The sequence below is a fragment of the Danio rerio genome, chromosome 7, assembly GCF_052040795.2.
Source record: "Danio rerio strain M-AB ecotype USA chromosome 7, GRCz13ab, whole genome shotgun sequence".
NCBI classification, from domain to species: Eukaryota; Metazoa; Chordata; class Actinopteri; order Cypriniformes; family Danionidae; genus Danio; species Danio rerio.
This window is the reverse complement of record NC_141027.1, coordinates 10,989,091-11,010,601: the sequence shown is the minus strand read 5'-3', so window position 1 is coordinate 11,010,601 and position 21,511 is coordinate 10,989,091. Positions and strand designations below refer to the sequence as shown.

At 34.0% G+C, this 21,511-nt stretch overlaps 1 protein-coding gene across 1 annotated transcript in view; it reads right to left on the bottom strand.

Annotated features, from left to right (window-relative positions):
• The window catches only part of cemip (cell migration inducing hyaluronidase 1), a 369,326-nt gene extending 356,045 nt beyond the window's left edge, over positions 1–13,281 (bottom strand). The window contains exon 1 of the mRNA XM_087260160.1: positions 13,204–13,281. The gene's annotated coding sequence lies outside the window, so the exon portion shown is untranslated. The remainder of the gene's footprint in view (positions 1–13,203) is intronic.
• Between the last annotated feature and the right edge of the window lie 8,230 nt (positions 13,282–21,511).

Here is a 21,511-nt window from a genome sequence, read left to right as displayed (position 1 = left end):
TAAGTGTCATGACATTATGTGGATGAACGCCGCAATCCCCTCGACCGCACTGGAAATATCACACACACACACACACACACAAACACAGACAAATCCGAAAATGCTGTACGCAGAAAACACACAGGACAACACAGGTGATTATTTATGAATGCCGCTGCTTGTACAAATGTGCATGCACTAAATAAACAAATGGCTGAAAATGAAGGCCGTTTTTCACGTATTGCGCCTCATGTGTGCTTTTTTCCCCCCCAAGTAACACAAAAGAAAATCTTTTGAAGGATCATATTTTTGTTGGACTATAGATATGAATAAAAACACCAAGCCAATATCAGTTTTTTTTTTACGTTATTTACACAATTTCTGAAGTCGTACACTAAAAGATGCCTTCTTTTTTTAGGTTTGTCCGTAGTGTATGTGTGTGAATGAGGGTGAATGGGTGTTTCCCTGGGATGGATTGCAGCTGGAAGGGCATCCGCTGCGTAAAACAAATGCTGCATAAGTTGGTGGTTCATTCCGCTGTGGTGACCCCTGATTAATAAAGGGATTAAGCCGAAAAGAAAATGAATGAATGAATGAATGAATGAATGAAGGAATGAATGAATGAATGGATAAATAATAATAATAATAATAATAATAATAAATATTTTATTTACAATTTTATGGTCAAACTGTCTAATTTTATTTATTTAAATGTTAATTACTGTTTTATTTTCCTTAAATGTAGTTTTTTTTACTGTTAAATTAAAACACGAAAGAAATATTTTGAAATTAAATAATAATATTTATCATATTTTGAAATTATTTCTTAATATAATAATAACAATAATAATAAAATTATTATTATTACTATTGTTATTATTATTATTATTATTAATATTATTATTATTATTATTATTATTTATTTATTTATTTTACTACTAGTACTATTTTAAAATATTTCTTTCATGTTTTAATTTAACAGAAATACAAATTATTTTAAGGAAAATAAAACATTTTATAAATTTCTAAAAATTGTATAAGCAGTAAAATTTTAAGTGTAATTACAAAATGTCTTTTTGTATGAAAAGAGAGTAAATTCGGAAGAAGAAAAAAATAATTTTACTAATTATTACAAATTTAAAATGACATTTTACTCATTTAAAATTAACTAATTAAAATTAAATATTTATATATAAATATTTATACTTGTGTTGAATTGCATGTATTGAGTCAATGTACTGAAAATAATTATTCCAATTATACATGGGGGGGGGGATTTTTAAAGAAAGTCATGAAAAAAGTGTCAAAATAACTGCTCTACACAACTCTCAGTTATTGAAAACCTCAGAAAAGCCTTGAAATATTGATCGTGTATATTCATTCATTCACTTCCTTTGGTTTAGTCTCTGACCCTTCAGGGGTCGCCATAGTGGAATGAACCGCCAACTATTCCAGAAAAAGTTTGACAGCGGATGCCCTTTTAGCTGCAAACCCTTACTGGGAGACACTCATACACACAACCGGAGCACCTGGGGGAAACCCACGCCAACACAGGGAAAAATTTCCAAACAGAAATGCCAACTGACCCAGCTGGAACTCGAACCAGCAACATTCTTGCAGTGAGGCGACAGTGCTAACCACTCAGCCACTGTGCAGCCAACATCATAATATATATTTTTTTTAAATACTAAACTATAATGTACCACTGTTTTTGAAGAACAGACTGAAATTCACTGATAATCTTCCCATCTGCTGAATAAAACAATAATTTCCCATATTTGTCTTTAATTACAAAAACTTCAAGTTGATTCTTCACACAAAGCTATGATCACCATGATGTTTTACATTCTTGGTCAGAGTAAGCATGTGCTAGACAGCGTCTTTCGACATTTGAAGCATTTCGATGAGTTTTCGGCATCTGGCACCATGTGTGGCGCATTTTTAACACGCCGCGTTAAAAATAGTTGCACCCCAGCAATCTGTTCAGCTTTCTCTTCTGTGCGGGATATCTCTAAAACAAAAACGGCTCCTTAAGGGGTGCTTTTTTAATTACTACAACTACAACCTTTAGGTTAACTAAAGAAGTTTTTTTTTCCAACACATTTCCAAACACAATAGTTCTAATAGCTGAAAACTGATTTATTTATTTACATCTTATTATTTTTATTTACATCTTTGCCAGGATGACAGTAAATAATATTTGACTAGATTTTTTTCTAGATTTTTGACTAGATTTGTTCTGTAGACGATCAAAAAAAAATATTGCTTTTATTCTAGCCGAAATAAAACAAATAAGACTTTCTCCAGAAGAAAAAATATTATCAGACATACTGTGAAAATTTCCTTTCATCATTCGGGAAATATTTGAAAAAGAAAAAAAAAATTCACAGAAAGGCCAATCATTTTGACTTCAACTGCATGTTTTTTAGTATACTGTATGAATAGATTAGTGTTATTAATCATAATAATTCATAAATGTGAGCAGTCATAGGAGTCCAATCTTGAAACATTTTATCTGAAAGCCAAATAAATAAGCTTTCCATTTATGTATCATTAGGAAGTTTTTTTTATTATTTGGAAAACATGGAATCAGAGGTAAATGAATGAATGAATGAATGAATGAATGAATGAATGAATGAATGAATGAATTAAGGATATATTTAACAAACAAATAACTAAAAATAAATAAAAATGAATTAATTAATCATTTAATAAATAAATAAAAATAAATGATTAAATAAATTAATAAATAAATAACAAAAAATAAATGAATGACTGAATTATTTCCCCAGAGATGGGTTGCGGCTGGAAGGGCATCCGCTGCGTAAAAATGTGCTGGATAAGTTGGCGGTTCATTCCGCTGTGGTGACCCCGGATTAATAAAGGGACTAAGCCGACAAGAAAATGAATGAATGAACGAATGAATGAATGAATGAATGAAAATAAATGAATGAAAATAAATGAATGAAAATAAATGAATGAATAAATAAATAAAAATAAATGAAAAAATAAACACAAATAAATAAATAAATAAATTTAAATGCTATTTTGTAGTTTTATTTTTATATCAAAATTATTATTTCTTTTTATTCTATTTATTTATTTATTTATTTTAATTAAAGGACGGTACACAAAAACAAACAACAAAACAAAAGTTGAATGGTTTTTATAAAAAGTGTATAATAAAGCAGTTACAGGAAATATTTATATAACAACATTAATTAAAACAATAATAATAATAATAATAATAGTATTAACAACATCAACTACAACAATAATAAATATTTTAATCCATAAATGTATCATTTTAAATACATTTTTAAAGTATATAAATTATTTACTTATAATTTAAAACCCATATATTCATTTAATAGTTGATCGTTTATGGTCAACATAATTTAGGTCGTACAAAAAAAATTAGGCAAATTTAAAATTAAAAGGAAAATTGATCATTTTGACTCGTACAGTATATTATTGCATAAACTCATAAAGAGTGAACAGCGAGTGCATTTTAAATGTTTGCACGAATTCATTCATTCGTTGTCCTTCAGCTTAGTCCCTTATTTTATTAGGGGTTACCACAGTGGAATGAACCGCCAACTATTCCAGTAGATGTTTTACGCAGCGGATGCCCTTCCAGCTGCAACCCAGTACTGGAAAACACCCATACACACTCACATTCATCCACTACGGCCAATTTAGTTTATTTAATTCACTTATAGCGCATGTCTTTGGACTGTGGGGGAAAACCGGAGCACCCAGAGGAAACCCATGCTATCACGGGGAGAGCATGCAAACTGCACACAAAAATGCCAACTGGCCCTGCTGAGACTTAAACCAGTGCTGTGAGGCAACAGTGCTAACCACTGAGCCAACGTGCCGCCCCCTTTGCGTGAACTATCTCTTTAAACAAAACTTAAAAAATTAAGTTTGTGCATATCTGATTCAATATTGAGTTCTGATGACCCACTAGTTTTTAGCGTGTTTATTTGTTAAATCAAACCAAGAATTGAACATCAATAACCTAGAAGTGAGCTCAACAGAAACACTAATGCTTTCACAACCACAGATATCACAGGTTTGATACAGAGCTGTCAGATAAAAACTGATCTCATACAGCAGGAGTGTGTGTTTGTTCATTTATGGCATGTTTTTTTTTTTTTCAACAGCAGCTTGAAGCATGTGAGTCAGTGTTGATAAGGTGCTACAACATGTAGCCTTTCATAAGTCTTTAGTGATGTTTCAAGGATTTTATCTGTTGTGGTCAGGCGTGGACAAGCTGTTTTATAACTCAGACCTAGATTTAGCCCAGAGGCAAGAAGAGAACGGATGAAAGAGAGAGAAAAAGAGAGACACACAAGAGCAAAATGCAATAAAGATGGATCTGCTCCAAAAACCTAGTGCTCTGCCTTGCTGTCTATTAAGGCTGCATACACTCCAAAACATTAGGTTATTCAAACAGGCGGTGGTAAAAAGAGTACTGAAAAATCATACTCAAGTAAAAAAAAAAAAAAAAGTACCATTACTTGCCTAAAAATGTAGTGTAGGTAGAGTAAAAGTATCTGTTGTAAATATTAATCAAAGTATGAGTAAAAAGTAGCCCTTTCTAAAGTACCCAAGAGTAGAGAGCAGTGAGTCTTACGTTGTTAAAAGCTGGTGCGTTTATATGTAATCTGTGCATGTGTGTGTAAACGTAACATTCTGTAGTGCATTTAGTTATTGCCCAGCAGGCACACAACACCATAAGACATAGGCTTGTGCAATTTAATCGAAAATCCGGTTTCGGTTTTGGCTTCTAACGATTATGAAAAAGCACTAATCGATATAAATGATTATTGCATCATATACCGCCCTCTTTCCAGTTGTGACGTTTGCAGCACGGGATACGCATACATGTTTTTAAAGGCGCGAACGAGACCGTATGCTTCTGTGTGTGTGTGCCGCGCACACACAAAGCATACGGTCAGCATTCGCACACTGAAACGAGCAGAGCACACACATGTAAAGTCATCTTAACGTGAGCGCTTTAATGGTCAAACATGTGTCAAAGCGCAGTGTTTAGTGATTATGTTAAACCTCATCAGTGTAATAAACAAACGAGTTGAGAATTAAAAGACATGTGAATGAGAAACCATTAAAGTGACCGCGCGCAATATTCCTGCTGCTGCCTGTTTTTATCGTTAATCAAACAATAAAAGGAGAAAATCCCTCACTGCTCTTGACTGAAAGACTTTTGTAGTTTATGGGCCCTATCATACACCAGGCGCAGTGTGGTGCAAGGCATAGCGCAATAGTCTTTTGGTAGTTTCAGCTTGGCGCTAGAGTTGTTTTGAGGCGTTGCGCTACGCTGTTTAAATAGCAAATGCATTAGCGCTTATTTGTGCGCCCATAGGCGTTCTGGTCTAAAAAGGAAGGCGTTCTGAGGCGGACCGCTGGCGCGTTGCTATTTTGAGAATCTATAATAGATTTTTCATTAGACCAAAACTAATCTGGTCTAAACTCCGGCGCAGAGTTGCGCCTCGCTTACGCACTGCTTAATACGCACAAGAGAGCAATACGCAAATATCTTTACATATGAAAAAAAATTAAATATTAAGGATATATATAGGATATAATAAGAATATATATAGGATATAAATATAAAGGATTAAAATATTACAAAACATATTATTTTCTAGCCTACATAAATATATAAAGCCACTGCTTTTATGTCTTCTTCATCTCGGGAGGCTTTTTCAGTTCATTCATAACAATTTGCTTTTGTATAATATTATTATTAGCAGTATTATTTAATATATCCATATTTATATTTGTTTTATTAAAAACAAGCTTAGATTTGCCCACCTGTCAGGTTTTAGATCATATGGGGCACAGCATGTGTTTTAGGATATAACTCAGGTTTTTGAGCACACTTAGTCATTATTGTTCATTTATTCATTTGCTAGAAATTAGAACTGAATTTAGAAATAGTTTTGAAACGAATATATGCGCTTAACAAACAAAATAAATTTTTTATAGACTAATTGATGTCTGTGCGTAAAGGTTTCCCTATCCAAGAGCGAATGTGAAAGTAAATTCATTATCTCTCATTCTCACGCAGTAGATGCTCTGTTTAACAGTTTTCTGTAAAAAAAAAACGTCAACTGTTAACTGTTTGTTTGTGAAATGATCATTTTTTCCACTTAGACTTACTTTGCATCCTGTAAATAGCGAATGCGCTCTTGGTGCGACGCAGCTGGCTCTTAAAGGGAATGGGAGATGAGACTCTAATTGGTTTATTCTCAAAACACACCTATAACTCATTAAGAAAATAAACTCAACCCTTTTAGACCGTGCACCTTGGCACAAAGCGCATTTTCCCGTCCGTAAATTAGCAAAAATGCGTTCTAACACGCCCTGAAAGCGTTTGCGCCCTGCGTTTTGCGCTCTGCGCATGGACCGTCAAAATAGAGCCCAAAGTGTTTTTCTGACAATGAAGATGCTTGAATAAGTTTGTTTTATATTTTTATTCTATTGAATTTATTTATCTTTCCTTTGCAGGGTGGAAAATAACTGTATATATAAAGTTGAAGGCAGAATTATAAGCCCTCCTGAATTATTAGCAACCCATTTCCCCCAAATTTGTGTTTCATGGAAAAAAGGTTTTTTTGTCAACTAATTTCTGAACATAATTGTTTTAACAACTCATTTGTAGGCCCACACAAAATCTGTGCACAGAATTCCGAAGATTTTCCGCAGAATTCCGCAGATTTCTAGCCCATCAATAATTCTGTTTATTTACTTGAGTAAATGTGTGTAAATCTATATTTATTCAGTTTTTTTATTAATTACAGGAATATTGTGCATCTGATTTATGCACAATGCAGTTTGTACAGTCATATGTTCTGTCTTTTAGTAGATATATTATATAAGAGACTTGTTTTGTTTATCAAATAAAGTGCATCTAATTGGATTTGCAATTTAAAGATTAAATAAAAGTTAAAAAGGTATTACTTTTTATTTCACATATTAAGGTTTTAGTTTTGAAACTCCCAAAATAATTACGCAGAAATCCACAGATTTTTACCAAAATTCTCAGCAAAAATAGCAAAAAACTTCTGCAGATTCCGTCTGGCCCTGCTCATTTGACCCATGATGACAGTAAATAATATTTTACTACATATTTTTCAAAATACAAGCATTCAGATTAAAGTGCAATTCCAATAACAACATTAAATGACGTTGATATTTTGGTTGATTTTAGGTTAGAAAGTGTTAGAAAGTGACTAAAATGCAACGTTGAGCCAACATCTTAAAACCAAACATACTGACATCAAATACTGACATTTATTCCTCAGGTGTGGCAACCAAAATCCAACGTCTGATAGACGTCATAGTGGTAAGGTCCACACAATGTCATTAGACGTTGATGTTTGGTTAAATTTAGGTTGGATGTTGGATATTAGCATTGGACTGACGTTAAATTCTGACGTCAACCCAAATAAAATTCCCAATTATCAAATAAAATGCAACGTCTCTACGACATTGGGGTACATCGTCAATCTGACGTCATGTTGACGTCTTGTGCCTGCTGGGTGTTTAAGGCCATTTTGGTCCTCATACAGTAAACATCCGTCAATTTCTCATCAGTGACATGAATCTAAACAGTCTCTGGGTCATTGCGTGTAAAAATTATAGACATCATCTCGGACACTTTTAACGCTTCCAAACAGTTTGTTGTAATTATAAAATCTCCCATGTCTTGAGGTTGTTCAGTATGATGCTATTTACCAACTATGTGCAATTTGATTGGACTCACAGGACTGATTTTTCTAACCCCTACAGACAAGAAGAAATAAAGTAGTGGAGCTGCATAACCAGCTGCGTAATATATGTGCTGGATTAGTTGGCAGTTCATTCCGCTGTAGCGACCCCTGAATAATAAAGTGACTAAGCCGAAAAGAAAATATGAATGAACAAATACTGTAGCAATAGCTGAGTGTGGAGCTATTCAAGCTATCAGGTGAAATTGTATTTATATTGCAAAATAAAATAGCAGGAAGACAAAATAATGTCCATTTTTTTCCAATATCATGCAGCCTTACTGCACACCAATCCACAATGAGCAAATTGAAATGCAAGATCACTTCAAGACATGACAGGTTGTTGCCGAATAAAAAACACGGTGTGCAACAGGACATCTGTCCGCCTCCACCTGTCTTCAACTAGGTCAGCCTGAAGCCAGACATTGCATCTCATAGGTGTTTAATGAAGAGCCCAAAATAGCCAGACCCCTGCCCACAATGCACGAGTTACAACTAGGTGAAAGCTCTCGGTAAAACGGCGAAATGTATGAGCGCAAGTTCAAGCACAGGCAGATCGGCGTGAAAACCTCAACAGTGTATAGCGTCATGAGAATTTAGGCGAATTCTCACCAAATACAGTAACTATAAAGATAATGGTGAAGATTTAACGGTAACTCATTCACAGGGTTAAAGAATAACATACAGTAGTTTATATCACAACTTCAATGATGAAGATACAGGGGGACGATATAAAAATGAATCAGACCCCTGTCCACCATGGCCAAATTTGAAGACTTGTCTTGATAGAAGATAGAATATTTATAGATTTTAATTGAAAAAAAAAAATCTAATTATGTATGGAAAACATCGTCAATGCACTGTGATGCACCGAGATATCGAATTGAACCGAATCGATGGCATAATAATCGATACAGTCGAACAGTGAGACCAGTGTAGGTTCACAATAAAGCATATTTCACCAAACTTTGTTTTATTTACTGCTTCTAAAAAGACAAAATATGCTTATGAATGCTCAACTTAAAATGTGGTCTAATGTTCGGGCAAGATTCTCTCAAATGTTCTTCAAGCAAATCTAACTGCTTTAGTTCAGAGCTATCAAACCTTGAATTAAGGGCGTAGAATTGGCATGGATGGAGGAGACGTGTCCCCACCAATATCCACCAGTTACTGAAATGTCCCAACCAATATTTAAATCGACTTCAAAATAAAATAATGCTCCATCAACCTTAAGTAACCTATTTGTGTACAAAGGGTTAAAGTCAAGTTTGCTATGAGTTCACTATAATACTATTAACCAAAGCTGTGCAATTAATCAAAATTCAGTTTGAAAAACAAACAATTGGGACAAAAAAGAAAACTATCTAAATTTCTCAACATTCATACCTCCTCAAAGCCAGATTGCAGTAAAATCTTGTAAATTGATTTTAAAGCAAGGAACGTGATTCATTTATTGATATTTGTATTAATACATGTCATGTAAGTGTTTATTTTTTATTATTAAGCCCTTTATTCATGTTTTTAAAAGCACAATGCATGCACTCTAGGGATGTATGTCCCCGCCAATGTCAAGAGCAAATCTACCTAACCTTGCCTTGAATTTGAAAGTATCAAACATCATCAAATCAACATATCAAATATCTCAATACAGCACAGACACATTCATGGACCACCTACAGAGACAGTTCACCCCAAAAACGAAATTCTGCCAATATTTAATCACCCTTTACTTGTTCCAGACCCGTTTTACTTTCTTTTCCCTGTTGGACACAGAATATATTTTGAAGAAAGCTGGAAATCTGTAACCATTGACGTACATACACTGCAAAAAATCTAGCTTACAAATTGTTAACTCAGATTAAAACTGTAAGTTAGGTGGACATATTTTGGATCTCTAAGTTGATTTTACTCATGAAAACAATTTAACTGCATGTTTGGAACTGTTTGTTCAATGAAAGTAAAAAACTCAGTTGAGGAGACTTTGAGTTTTGATTTCATTACTTGAGCATTTACTACTGTAAAAAAAAATAAAAAGTTGAGTTGACTTAAAATTTTAAAGCAACTGGCTGCAAAGAAATTTTGAGTTTATTAAGCTTCGGTGGTTTGAAGTTGTGCCAAATTATTCAGTAAAGTATAATTGACTTAAACCAGCCTTTTCAGTCAACTTAAAAAAATAATCTGGCACAACTTCAACCACTGAAGCTTAAGAAACTCCAAATTTCTTTGCAGCCGGTTGCTTTAAAATTTTAAGTCAACTCAACTTTTTATTTTCTACAGTGTATCCTATAACTATGAAGTCAATGGTTACAGGTTTTGAGCTTTCTTCAAAGTATCTCCTTTTGTATTCAAAGGAATAAAGAAACTTATAAAGGTTTACAGCAACCTGAGGGTGAGTAAATATTCATTTTTTTGGGTAAACTATCCCAAAAAGATTTAATAGTTTGAAATTAGGCTGGGTCATATGGCAAAAATGCAATCTCGATAATTATTGTCCATATTAAATGATAACAATATGTATTTCAATGTAAGTTGTTAATACTTCCAGATTTAAAAGAGTACCCCAACATAAACTGAAGCCACAAAAATTAGAGGGTCCATTAAATGGTAAATTTAAATAACATATTTTCAGTCTGTTCATTTTCGGTGATCGAGGACTCGGTACATCTCCAATATCAACACACTTTTATATTCCTATTGTTGCACATTTCTTCTGGCTCATTAGACAAATATAGAGAAAAAAAAGCGTCCAGAGTTTATTATAGTTATTGACATAAATTATGTAGTGATTTGATATAAAATCATTCATCGCCCAGCTCTACATGGAACACTTAAAGGGATAGTTCACCACAAAAAAAAAAAAAAAAAAAAGAATTCTGTCAACATTTTAATCACCATTTGCTTGTTCCAAACCTGTTAGACTTTCTTTATTGAACACAGAATATATTTTAAAGAAAGCTGGAAACCTGTAACCATTGATGTCTATAGTATCCCATAACTATGGAAGTCAATAGTTACACATTTTACGCTTTCTTGAAAACATCTCCTTTTGTTATCAACAGAATAAAGAAACTTTTAAAATTTTACAACCACCTGAGGGTGAGTAAATATGATTTTTTTGGGTGCACTATCCCTTTAAGTTGGGCATACTCTTAATTAAATCTTCAATTAACTTTCTATGAGCACTTTTAAAGTGCAAAAAGTGTGATTTACTCATCAGGATTTAATAGTTTGACATTAGGGCTGGGTCATATGGCAAAAATGCAATCTCAATAACTATTGTCCATATTAAATGATAACGATATATATTTTGATGCAAGTTGTTAATGCTTTCAGATTTAAAAAAGCACCTCAACAATGACTGAAGCCACAAAAATTAGAGGGTCCAATAAATGGCATGGCATATTTTCGGCTGATAAATTTTCAGTGGCCGAAAATTCAGTACATCTCTAATATCAACACATTTTTTAGATTCCCATTGTTGCACATTTCTGCTGTGTGATTGGCTCTTAGATCAATAGAGTAAAAACCCCAGAGCTTATCATTGCTATTGACATAAACGTTCTCGCGATTCGAGTATCGTTTATTGGCCCAGCCCTATGATGGAACACTTAAAGGGATAGTTCACCCCAAAAATTATTTCTGCCAACATTTAATCACCCTTAACCTGTTTGACTTTCTTTGCTCTGTCGAACACAGAATATATTTTGAAGAAAGCTGAAAACCTGTAACCATTGATGTCCATAATATTCCATAACATTAGAGGTCAATGGTTACAGGTTTTAAGCTTTCTTCAAAATATCTCATGTATTCAGCAGAAAAATATATAAAGTTTTACAACCACCTGAGGGTGAGTAAATTTAATTTATTTTGGTTGAACTATCCCTTTAAGTTGGGTAAACTTTTAATTACATCATCAATTAACTTTCTATCAGCACTTCTAAAGTGCAAAAAGTCTGAATTACGCATCAAAATGTTGACATATTTTAATACTGCACATTTCTGCAAACAAGTATTCTGCAAACAAACAAACAAACTCCCATTTTCTCGCACAGCATAGCCTGACAGGGAAATATCTGCCCTCTACAATTACACACACCATTTACTGGCTGATGAATGGAGCTTGAAGAAAAAAAAAACAACAACAACTGCCCACTTGCTGGGCACCACATACGGGGGGCTGTAATTTCACAGATGCACGAAAACAACTTGCTGCCAGTCTGCATTGTTTGGGCACCGAATAGCATGCGTGCAACAGATTCCACACATGAACTTTTGCCTTGTGGTGGCATGCCCATTCGTCTAGTGCCCACAAAGGCGGAGACAAGGAGGTTTTTCACAATATAAGCAGTATGGAACTTGTCTACGCTGATATCCAACAGATAGCAAAGCATTTTAAGATCTTTTCTAGCAAACAATATGACATTTTAAACACTGTCACACACAATGCAAGAGTAATAATAAAGCATCACATACCTTGATTTCCAAGATGATGATGAAATGGGTGGCAACTGTCGTCCTTCAAGTGCTCCTACTTTCCAGGTGTCGACAGGTGCTTGCATTGAAAGTATATGACATTTCAAACTACACTGTAGCCTAACAGATCCCATAATGTGCTATATTACTAATATTAAGCAGCGTAGTGCACTGTCAACCCTCATTCAACAGCACACTGTACTATGCAATCACACTTAATGAAGTAGTACGTTACATTTCACAACCAAAACACGTTGTTAGATAATACAATATGACGCTATGTATATTATACACCTGCAAAAAAAGCTACTACAGCGCATTTTGTGTCATTATGTTACAGTATGACAGTGATATGAAAGCGTAGGTGTCCTTTTTACACAATATTGTCTATTGGAAACACCATAGTACTGGCAGTGTAGCTCAAAATACGACCATACTGTACTACAAATAGTACATAACACTTCTCTAAACAACACGACACTTACATGACTGACTATTCAACATTATACGTGTTGTCATAACACATTAAACGCCTCACGGTTATTATTTCATAACGTACTAATCAGATGAAACTGAAATCGATGAGGTGCTGATAGCGCGCCCGCGCACGCTCAGGTGAAAGGATGCGCGCGGCACAATCCGTGAACGCTCTTTATGTCTGAACTTGCGCCGGTAAAAACATGTTGCCACAAACACTCGCAAACTCACAGAACTGGAAACGCCATCTCCGCGCAGTCTCATGCCTTTAAAGCCCTTTAAAACGCGACATGGCAGAAAAGGAATGCCATAAAAAAACGCACGCGAGCGCGCAACGCATGAGAAGAGACGCACCTTGAGCTTCAAAATCCGCAAGTCACTCAAGTAAAGCCAACAGTGACATCATTCCAAACAAAAATCAAAAGATGAATCAGAAATCCACAATGATAAAGCTCCTGAAGTGCAGACCAACCTGTGGCGTGAGCAGGTCGCCGTCAGCTCCACGGAAACAGTGCGGACTGCAGGCTGCTGGTGCGCGGCACGAGTTCATAAGACAGCCCGCGCGACACACTGATATTTATACACACCTCCAGTCTCCTGCTTTACACTGTTTACAACGCCGGTCCGAAGACACGCCCGCTGTGCAATCATTGGCCGCGTGAACGTGAAGACGCGCCTACTTGATAGCGATTGGTTATTGGAACGCTGCGTGCGGGTGTGGAACTCAATGTACAGTATCTCCAGCCTTCCAGATGAACACTTAACATCAGATAATCTGTAAATGAGATGAATAATTATTAGTGATGAGTGATAAAACGCAATGGATGATGGTGAGACTCATAATTCAGCTTTGATTCCTGTTTAAATCAACAATACAAGTGATTCTGATGTTAAATTAATGTTTGTTTAGCAGATTATCTTTTTTTTACAAAGTGACATGCAAATAGGAAACACAATGGAAGTCATTTTGTGATAGTAAGTGTGGGTCTACATCTGTGAAATGCAGCACTTCTATGGATCATATGATTATGAATTATGACCCAAGAGAGAAAGAGAAAGGGACAGCGAGAGAGAGAGAGAGAGAGAGAGAGAGAGAGAATTGACTCATGCAGCAAGATTATGACTTAACATTTATTCAACAAATCCGTTGCGTAGAACATATGCCACAATAGCTGGCGGTTCATTCCGCTGTGGCGACCCCTGATAAAGGAACTTAGCTGAATCAAAATCAATAAATAAATGAATCTTTTCAATACTCTGTAAATGAGACAAATAATCATTTGTGATGAATAATAAGATTCAATTTACTATGGAGAGACTTCGAGACATGCTCTAGTTTTGAATTCTTGCTCAAAAAGCAACAATAAAAGTGATTCTGATGATAAACTAATGGTTATTTAGCAGATTTTTGTTTTAAAAAGTGACTTACATATAGGAAACACAGTGGAAGACATTTTATGAGAGTAAGGATGGGGGTTTTGTCTACATCTGTGAGATGCAGCACTGTTATGGAATCATAATGGTTATGATTTATGAACCCAGAGAGAAAGAGAGAGTTGACTCATGCAGCAAGATTATCACTTGACATTTTTTAGATAAATCCACTGCGTAAAACATATGCCAGAATAATTGATGGTTCATTCCGCTGTGGCGACCCCTGATAAAAAAGGAACTAAGCTGAATAAAAATCAATGAATGAATGAATTTTCAACACTCTGTAAATGAGATGAATAATCATCTGTGATGTGTAATAAGATGCAAGTTAGCATGGAGAGACTTCGAGACATGCTCAAGCTTAGATTTTTTTTTTTGCTCAAAAAGAACAATAAAAGTGATTCTGATGTTAAATTAATGTTTGTTTAGCAGATTATCTTTTTTACAAAGTGACATACAAATAGGAAACACAATGGAAGACATTTTGCAATGGTAAGATGGGGGTTTTGTCTACATCTGAAATGCAGCACTGTGATGGAATCATAATGGTTATGATTTATGAACCGAGAGAGAAAGAGAGAGTTGACTCATCCAGCAAGATTATCACTTAACATTTATTCGATAAATTCACTGTCTAAAACATATGCCAGAATAGTTGGTGGTTCATTCCGCTGTGGCGACCCCTGATAAAAAAAGAAACTAAGCTGAATAAAAATAAATGAATGAATGAATTTATTTGATACTCTGTAAACGAGATGAATAATCATCTGTGATGTGTAATAAGATGCTAGTTAGCATGGAGAGACTTAGAGAAATGCTCTAGCTTTGATTTGTTTGCTTAAAAGCAACAATATAAGTGATTCTGATGTTAAATTAATGTTTGTTTAGCAGATTATCTTTTTTACAAAGTGACATGCAAATAGGAAACACAATGGAAGTCATTTTGTGATAGTAAGAGGTGGGTTTTGTCTACATCTGTGAAATGCAGCACTGTTATGGAATCATAATGGTTATGATTTATGAACCCAGAGAGAAAGAGAGAACTGACTCGTCCAGCAAGATTATCACTTAACATTTATTCGATAAATTCACTGTCTAAAACATATGCCAGAATAGTTGGTGGTTCATTCCGCTGTGGCGACCCCTGATAAATAAGAGACTAAGCTGAATAAAAATCAATGAATGGATGAATTTATTTGATACTCTGTAAACGAGATGAATAATCATCTGTGATGTGTAATAAGATGCAAGTTAGCATGGAGAGACTTCGAGAAATGCTCTAGCTTTGATTTGTTTGCTCAAAAGCAACAATATAAGTGATTCTGATGTTAAATTAATGTTTGTTTAGCAGATTATCTTTTTTACAAAGTGACATACAAATAGGAAACACAATGGAAGACATTTTGCAATGGTAAGATGGGGGTTTTGTCTACATCTGAAATGCAGCACTGTTATGGAATCATAATGGTTATGATTTATGAACCGAGAGAGAAAGAGAGAGTTGACTCATCCAGCAAGATTATCACTTAACGTTTATTCGATAAATTCACTGTCTAAAACATATGCCAGAATAGTTGGTGGTTCATTCCGCTGTGGCGACCCCTGATAAATAAGAGACTAAGCTGAATAAAAATCAATGAATGAATGAATTTATTTGATACTCTGTAAACGAGATGAATAATCATCTGTGATGTGTAATAAGATGCAAGTTAGCATGGAGAGACTTAGAGAAATGCTCTAGCTTTGATTTGTTTGCTTAAAAGCAACAATATAAGTGATTCTGATGTTAAATTAATGTTTGTTTAGCAGATTATCTTTTTTACAAAGTGACATGCAAATTGGAAACACAACGGAAGACATTTTGCAATAGTAAGAGGTGGGTTTTGTCTACATCTGTGAAATGCAGCACTGTGATGGAATCATAATGGTTATGAATTAGAGAGAAAGAGACACAGACAGAGAGTGAGAGAGTTGACTCGTGCAGCAAGATTATCACTTAACATTTATTTGATAAACCCGCTGCGGAAACCGCCGGAATAGTTGGCGATTCATTCCGCTGTGGCGACCCCTGATTAATAAGGTACTAAACGGAATGAAAATCAATGAATAATTTTATTCCATACTCTGTAAATGAGACGAATAATAATCTGTAATAATGAAGAATAAGATGCAGTTTAGTATGGAGAGACTTCGAGACATGCTCTAGCTTTGAGTTTCTGTTTAAAAAGCAACAACAAGAGATTCTGATGTTGAATTAATGTTTATGTAGCAGATTATTGTTTTACAAAGTGACATGCAAACTCTCATGCAGCAAGATTATCACCTAACATTTATACGATAAACTCACTGCGTAAAACATATGCCAGAATAGTTACCGGTTCATTCCACTGTGTAAATAAGGGACTAAGCTGAATGAAAATCAATGAATGGATGAATTTATTTGATACTCTGTAAATAAAATGAATAACCATCAGCTTTAATGAGTAATAAAACGCAAGTTAGTATGGAGAGACTTCGAGAGATGCTCTAGCTTTGAATTTTTGCTCAGAAGTAACAAAAAAGTGATTCTAATGGTAAATGAATGTTTATTTAGCAGATTATGATGTGATATGCAAATAGGAAACACAATGCAAGACATTTTGAGATAGTAAGATGTGGGTTTTGTAAAGAGAGAGAGAGAATTGATTCATGCAGCAAGATTATCACCTAACATTTAATCGATAAACCAGCTGCATAAAATAAATGCCAGAATAGTTAGTGGTTCATTCCACTGTGGCGACCCCTGATAAATAAGGGACTAAGCTGAATGAAAATCAATGAATGGATTAATTTATTCGATACTATATAAACGTGATGAATAATCGTCTGTAATAAGTGAAGTTTCATAAACTAATTTCGAGAGGAGCACGTTACATGATTAAGCACGACCAAAGTCTCTTTAAGGCAAGTCATTTCACTCTGCAGCCATCTTTGAAATGCCCCTCGGGCAGTATGCCCTAGCATTCTGTTTAAATGGGGAAACATCAAATTCTCCAAAACGACTAACCAAGCTTACAATTGAACTCCATATTACGAATAACCAAATAAAATTGAACAACAACTGTCTCTTTAGTTTCATTTCTAAATGTTCCTATCACACAAAATCCGCAAAAACTCAAGTCTGGTCCGAGCCCCTCCCCCAGAGAATTGTCATTCTATAGTGATCGTTGATTGGCTCCTGTACTAGAAGGCGGGCTTTATTTGCCATAAAGTGATCGCTGATTGGCCCCTGTACTAGTAGGTGGGGCTTAATTTGCCATATTGACTGTATACGAGTGATATGTCTTGTGTATTCTATAGTCTTTGGCATGACTGGCTGCTCATCTATAATCAGCAATAATCCAATCAGATTGATCCAAGCTTACAATAAATAGAATGATTTTTCCATATCTTCATTTGGGAGAATCCCACATCCCACCTCAACTCCTCCTTTTCCTCCCTTTTCTAAGGGGAGCTCTCGAGACCTACCTGATCTCGGACCCCCTTATATGCTTACTGACCAGGCGGGAGCCTTGGGCTCAATTATCTCCGAGCTCAGGGTTCTCTCCTGGGACAGCATGCCAAACCTTCTATTAATGCCAAGCATATCTAAGTGGGAACTCTTGAATGAGTATGGGCCAGACAGAATTTGTGGACATTTTCTGTGGAGAACTTTGTAAAAAAAATCTGTGGATTTATGCGGAATGATTTTAGAAGTATCATAACTAAAAACTGTATATATATATATATATATAATAAATAATAATAGCTTTTTAACTTTAATGTTTACAAAGCAAATGCAATTAGATCCATTTATCTGGTAAACAAAGCAAGTCTTTTTAGTATATCTACTACAAGACCAAAAATATTACTTTACACATAAATCATATAAACTAAATAGATAGACTCAATGATGGGCAAAAAATCCATGGATTTCTGCGCACGCAGATTCCGTGTGGGCCTAGTAATAAGACACAATTTAAACTGGTAAGACTTTGAGACATGTTCTAGCTTTGAATGTTTATTTAGCAGATGCATTCTTTATGAAGTGACACAAATTGGGAGTCGAATGGATTCATGGAATTGTATATTGTGTTAGAAACATGTTCTGGGAGTTTTGAGTGCACTTGTGAAATGTTTTACGGAATCCAGGGGCGGATTTAGTTATTTTGGGGCCCTAAGCAATTCCAGTCATGAAGCCCAAAAGTTCTTTCTTTTGTACTATATTTTTTATTTATTTTTATTTGTTTACTTATATAATTCAAATACAAATCTTATTTTCCACATTTTATCTTCATGCAAAATAGTAATAATAACAACAACATGTAAAGCACCTTGTAAAACTTTTGAAAGCACTTTTTTTTGATGAACCATTTTGTTTTTAAAACTAAATCTTTACTGATTTGACTGTTGGACTGCTCCATGAAGGTGTAGGACACATCTGTACAGATGTGATAATTACAATATATATATATATATATATATATATATATATATATATATATATATATATATATATATATATATATATATATATATATATATATATATATATATATATATATATATATATATATATATATATATATATATATATATATATATATATACATATATATATATACATATATATATATACATATATATATATATACATATATATATATATATATATATATATATATATATATACATATATATATATATACATATATATATATATATATACATATATATATATATATACATATATATATATATATATACATATATATATATATATACATATATATATATATATATATATATATATATATACATATATATATATATATATATACATATATATATATATATACATATATATATATATATATATATATATACATATATATACATATATATATATATATACATATATATATATACATATATATATATATATATATATATATATATATATATACATACATATATATATATATACATATATATATATATACATATATATATATATATATATATATATATATATATATATATATATATATATATATATATAAATATAAATATATATATATATATAAATATATATATGAGCAATATCACACGAGTAGCAGTGCAATATGGCTGTATATCGGCTCTGGTGGGAGGCGTGCGTTGCCTTAGTGCCCCCACCAGTGCCGATATACAGCCATATCACCCTGCTACTCATGTGATATTGCGTTTTTACAACAGTTTGACGGCATAATTGTGTATATAAAAACAAAATCAAACATGGAGAGTCTCAAAAACCCTTTTATATGAGGAACTACTTTCTTCTGCGTTGGATTCAGATCATAAGCTGACAGTAAAACAGCTGAGCGTGCATCTTTTAAACTTTAGATCTGTAGTGTCTGATTTTTGCTGGCTGCATGTGGGCGGAGTAATGCACAAACGGTAAAGAGGCTGTACAGGTGCTGATAATACTTAAATATATCACGGCTATCAGCCAATCAGATTCGAGAACCAGACAGAACTGTTTATATATATATATATATATATATATATATATATATATATATATATATATATATATATATATATATATATAATTTAATAATTTTTTTATAATTTATAATATATATAACATATATTATATATAATTTATGAGTATAATTTACATTTCTAGGTATTTATTTGGGGGCCCTCATGTTTCCTGGGGCCCAAAGCAGCCGCATACCTTGCTTATTCATTAAATCTGCCCCGATGGAATCATATTGGTTATGCATTACGACAGCAGAGAGAAAGATACAGAGAGAATTGACTCACGCAGCAGGATTATCACTGTTTATTCGATAATCAGTAAACGACGGATAATTTAACTTGGAGGTAACTTCGAGACATGTTCTAGCTTTGAATTTTTGCTTAAAAACAACAATAAAAGTAAAAAATTTTATATTTACGTATGGATTTAGCAGATGCATTTTTTATAAAGGCACTTGCAAATAGGGAGCACAATGGATTCGTGGAATTGTATATTGTGATAGAAAGATGTGCTGGGAGATTTGTCTACATCCATGAAATCCTCTACATCTTATGAATTATGACTCCAGAGAGAGAACGATACAGAGAGAGAATTGACACATTCTGCAGGATTATCACTGTTTATTCGACAATCTGTAAATGAGAAGAATAATTAATAAGGAGAATGAGTAATAAGACACAAATTAAGATGGAGAGACTTCGAGGCATGCTCTAGCTTTAAGTTTTTGCTCAAAAACAACAATAAAAGTTACTTTTATTTGTAAATTAATGTGTTTATTAAGCAGATGCACTCTTTATAAAGTCACCTACAAATAGGAAGCACTATTGTGGAATTGTACATTGGGATAGAAAGATGTGCTGGGACTTTTGTGTGCACCTGTGAAAAGCAGCACTTTAGTGGAATCATAGTGATTATAAATTATGACCCCAGAGAGAAGGAAAGAGAGAATTGACTCATGCATTATACCAGATATCAGTTTGAATCCATAGAGGTCGCTATTATCATTGTTCCAAAAGACATAAAGCCTAATAAAGTGACATCCTGTTGTGATTCATATTGAACGGAGAATTGAGAAGGAATTTCCGAGTAAACAGGTGTTCCTAAATGACTTTTGCAGCTGCTTTTAGTTTGCTGTCTCTCTCTCTCTCTCTCCTTCTTCTGCAGTCCTTTAAAATGAAATCTGCTTTGCTGAACAGAATGTAATCATTTATTGATAAACGATTTAATAAAGGAACTGCAATGACTATCAGTCAGCCTTTTCTTTATTTGTTGACATAACAGATGGGTCTGGCTAGTTAAAGGGGGACACGTTTAGTTTGTCCATATAAGGAATTTCATGCATATTCATTCACTTTTCTTCAGCTTTAGTCCATTATTTATCAGGGGTCGACACAGCGGAATGAACCGCCAACTATTCCAGCATATGTTTTACGCAGTGGATACCCTTCCAGCTGCAACCCAAAACTGGAAAACACCCATACACGCTCACATCCAAACTCACGCACTACGGGCAATTTGGTTCATACAATTCACCTACAGAGCATGTCTTAGGACTTTGGGGGAAACCCGCACCATCCGGAGCACCCGGAGGAAACCCACACCAACATTGGGAGAACATGCAAACTCCAAACAGAAATCCCAACTGACTTGAACCAGCAACCTTCTTGCTGTGAGGCGACAGTGCTAACCACTGAGTCCCCCCTTTAAACATTATTTTACTGCATTTTCTAGTTGTATGTTTCTAATGTTAGCACATTTAAAGGGACAGTTCACCCAAAACTGAAAATTAAGTGATTATATT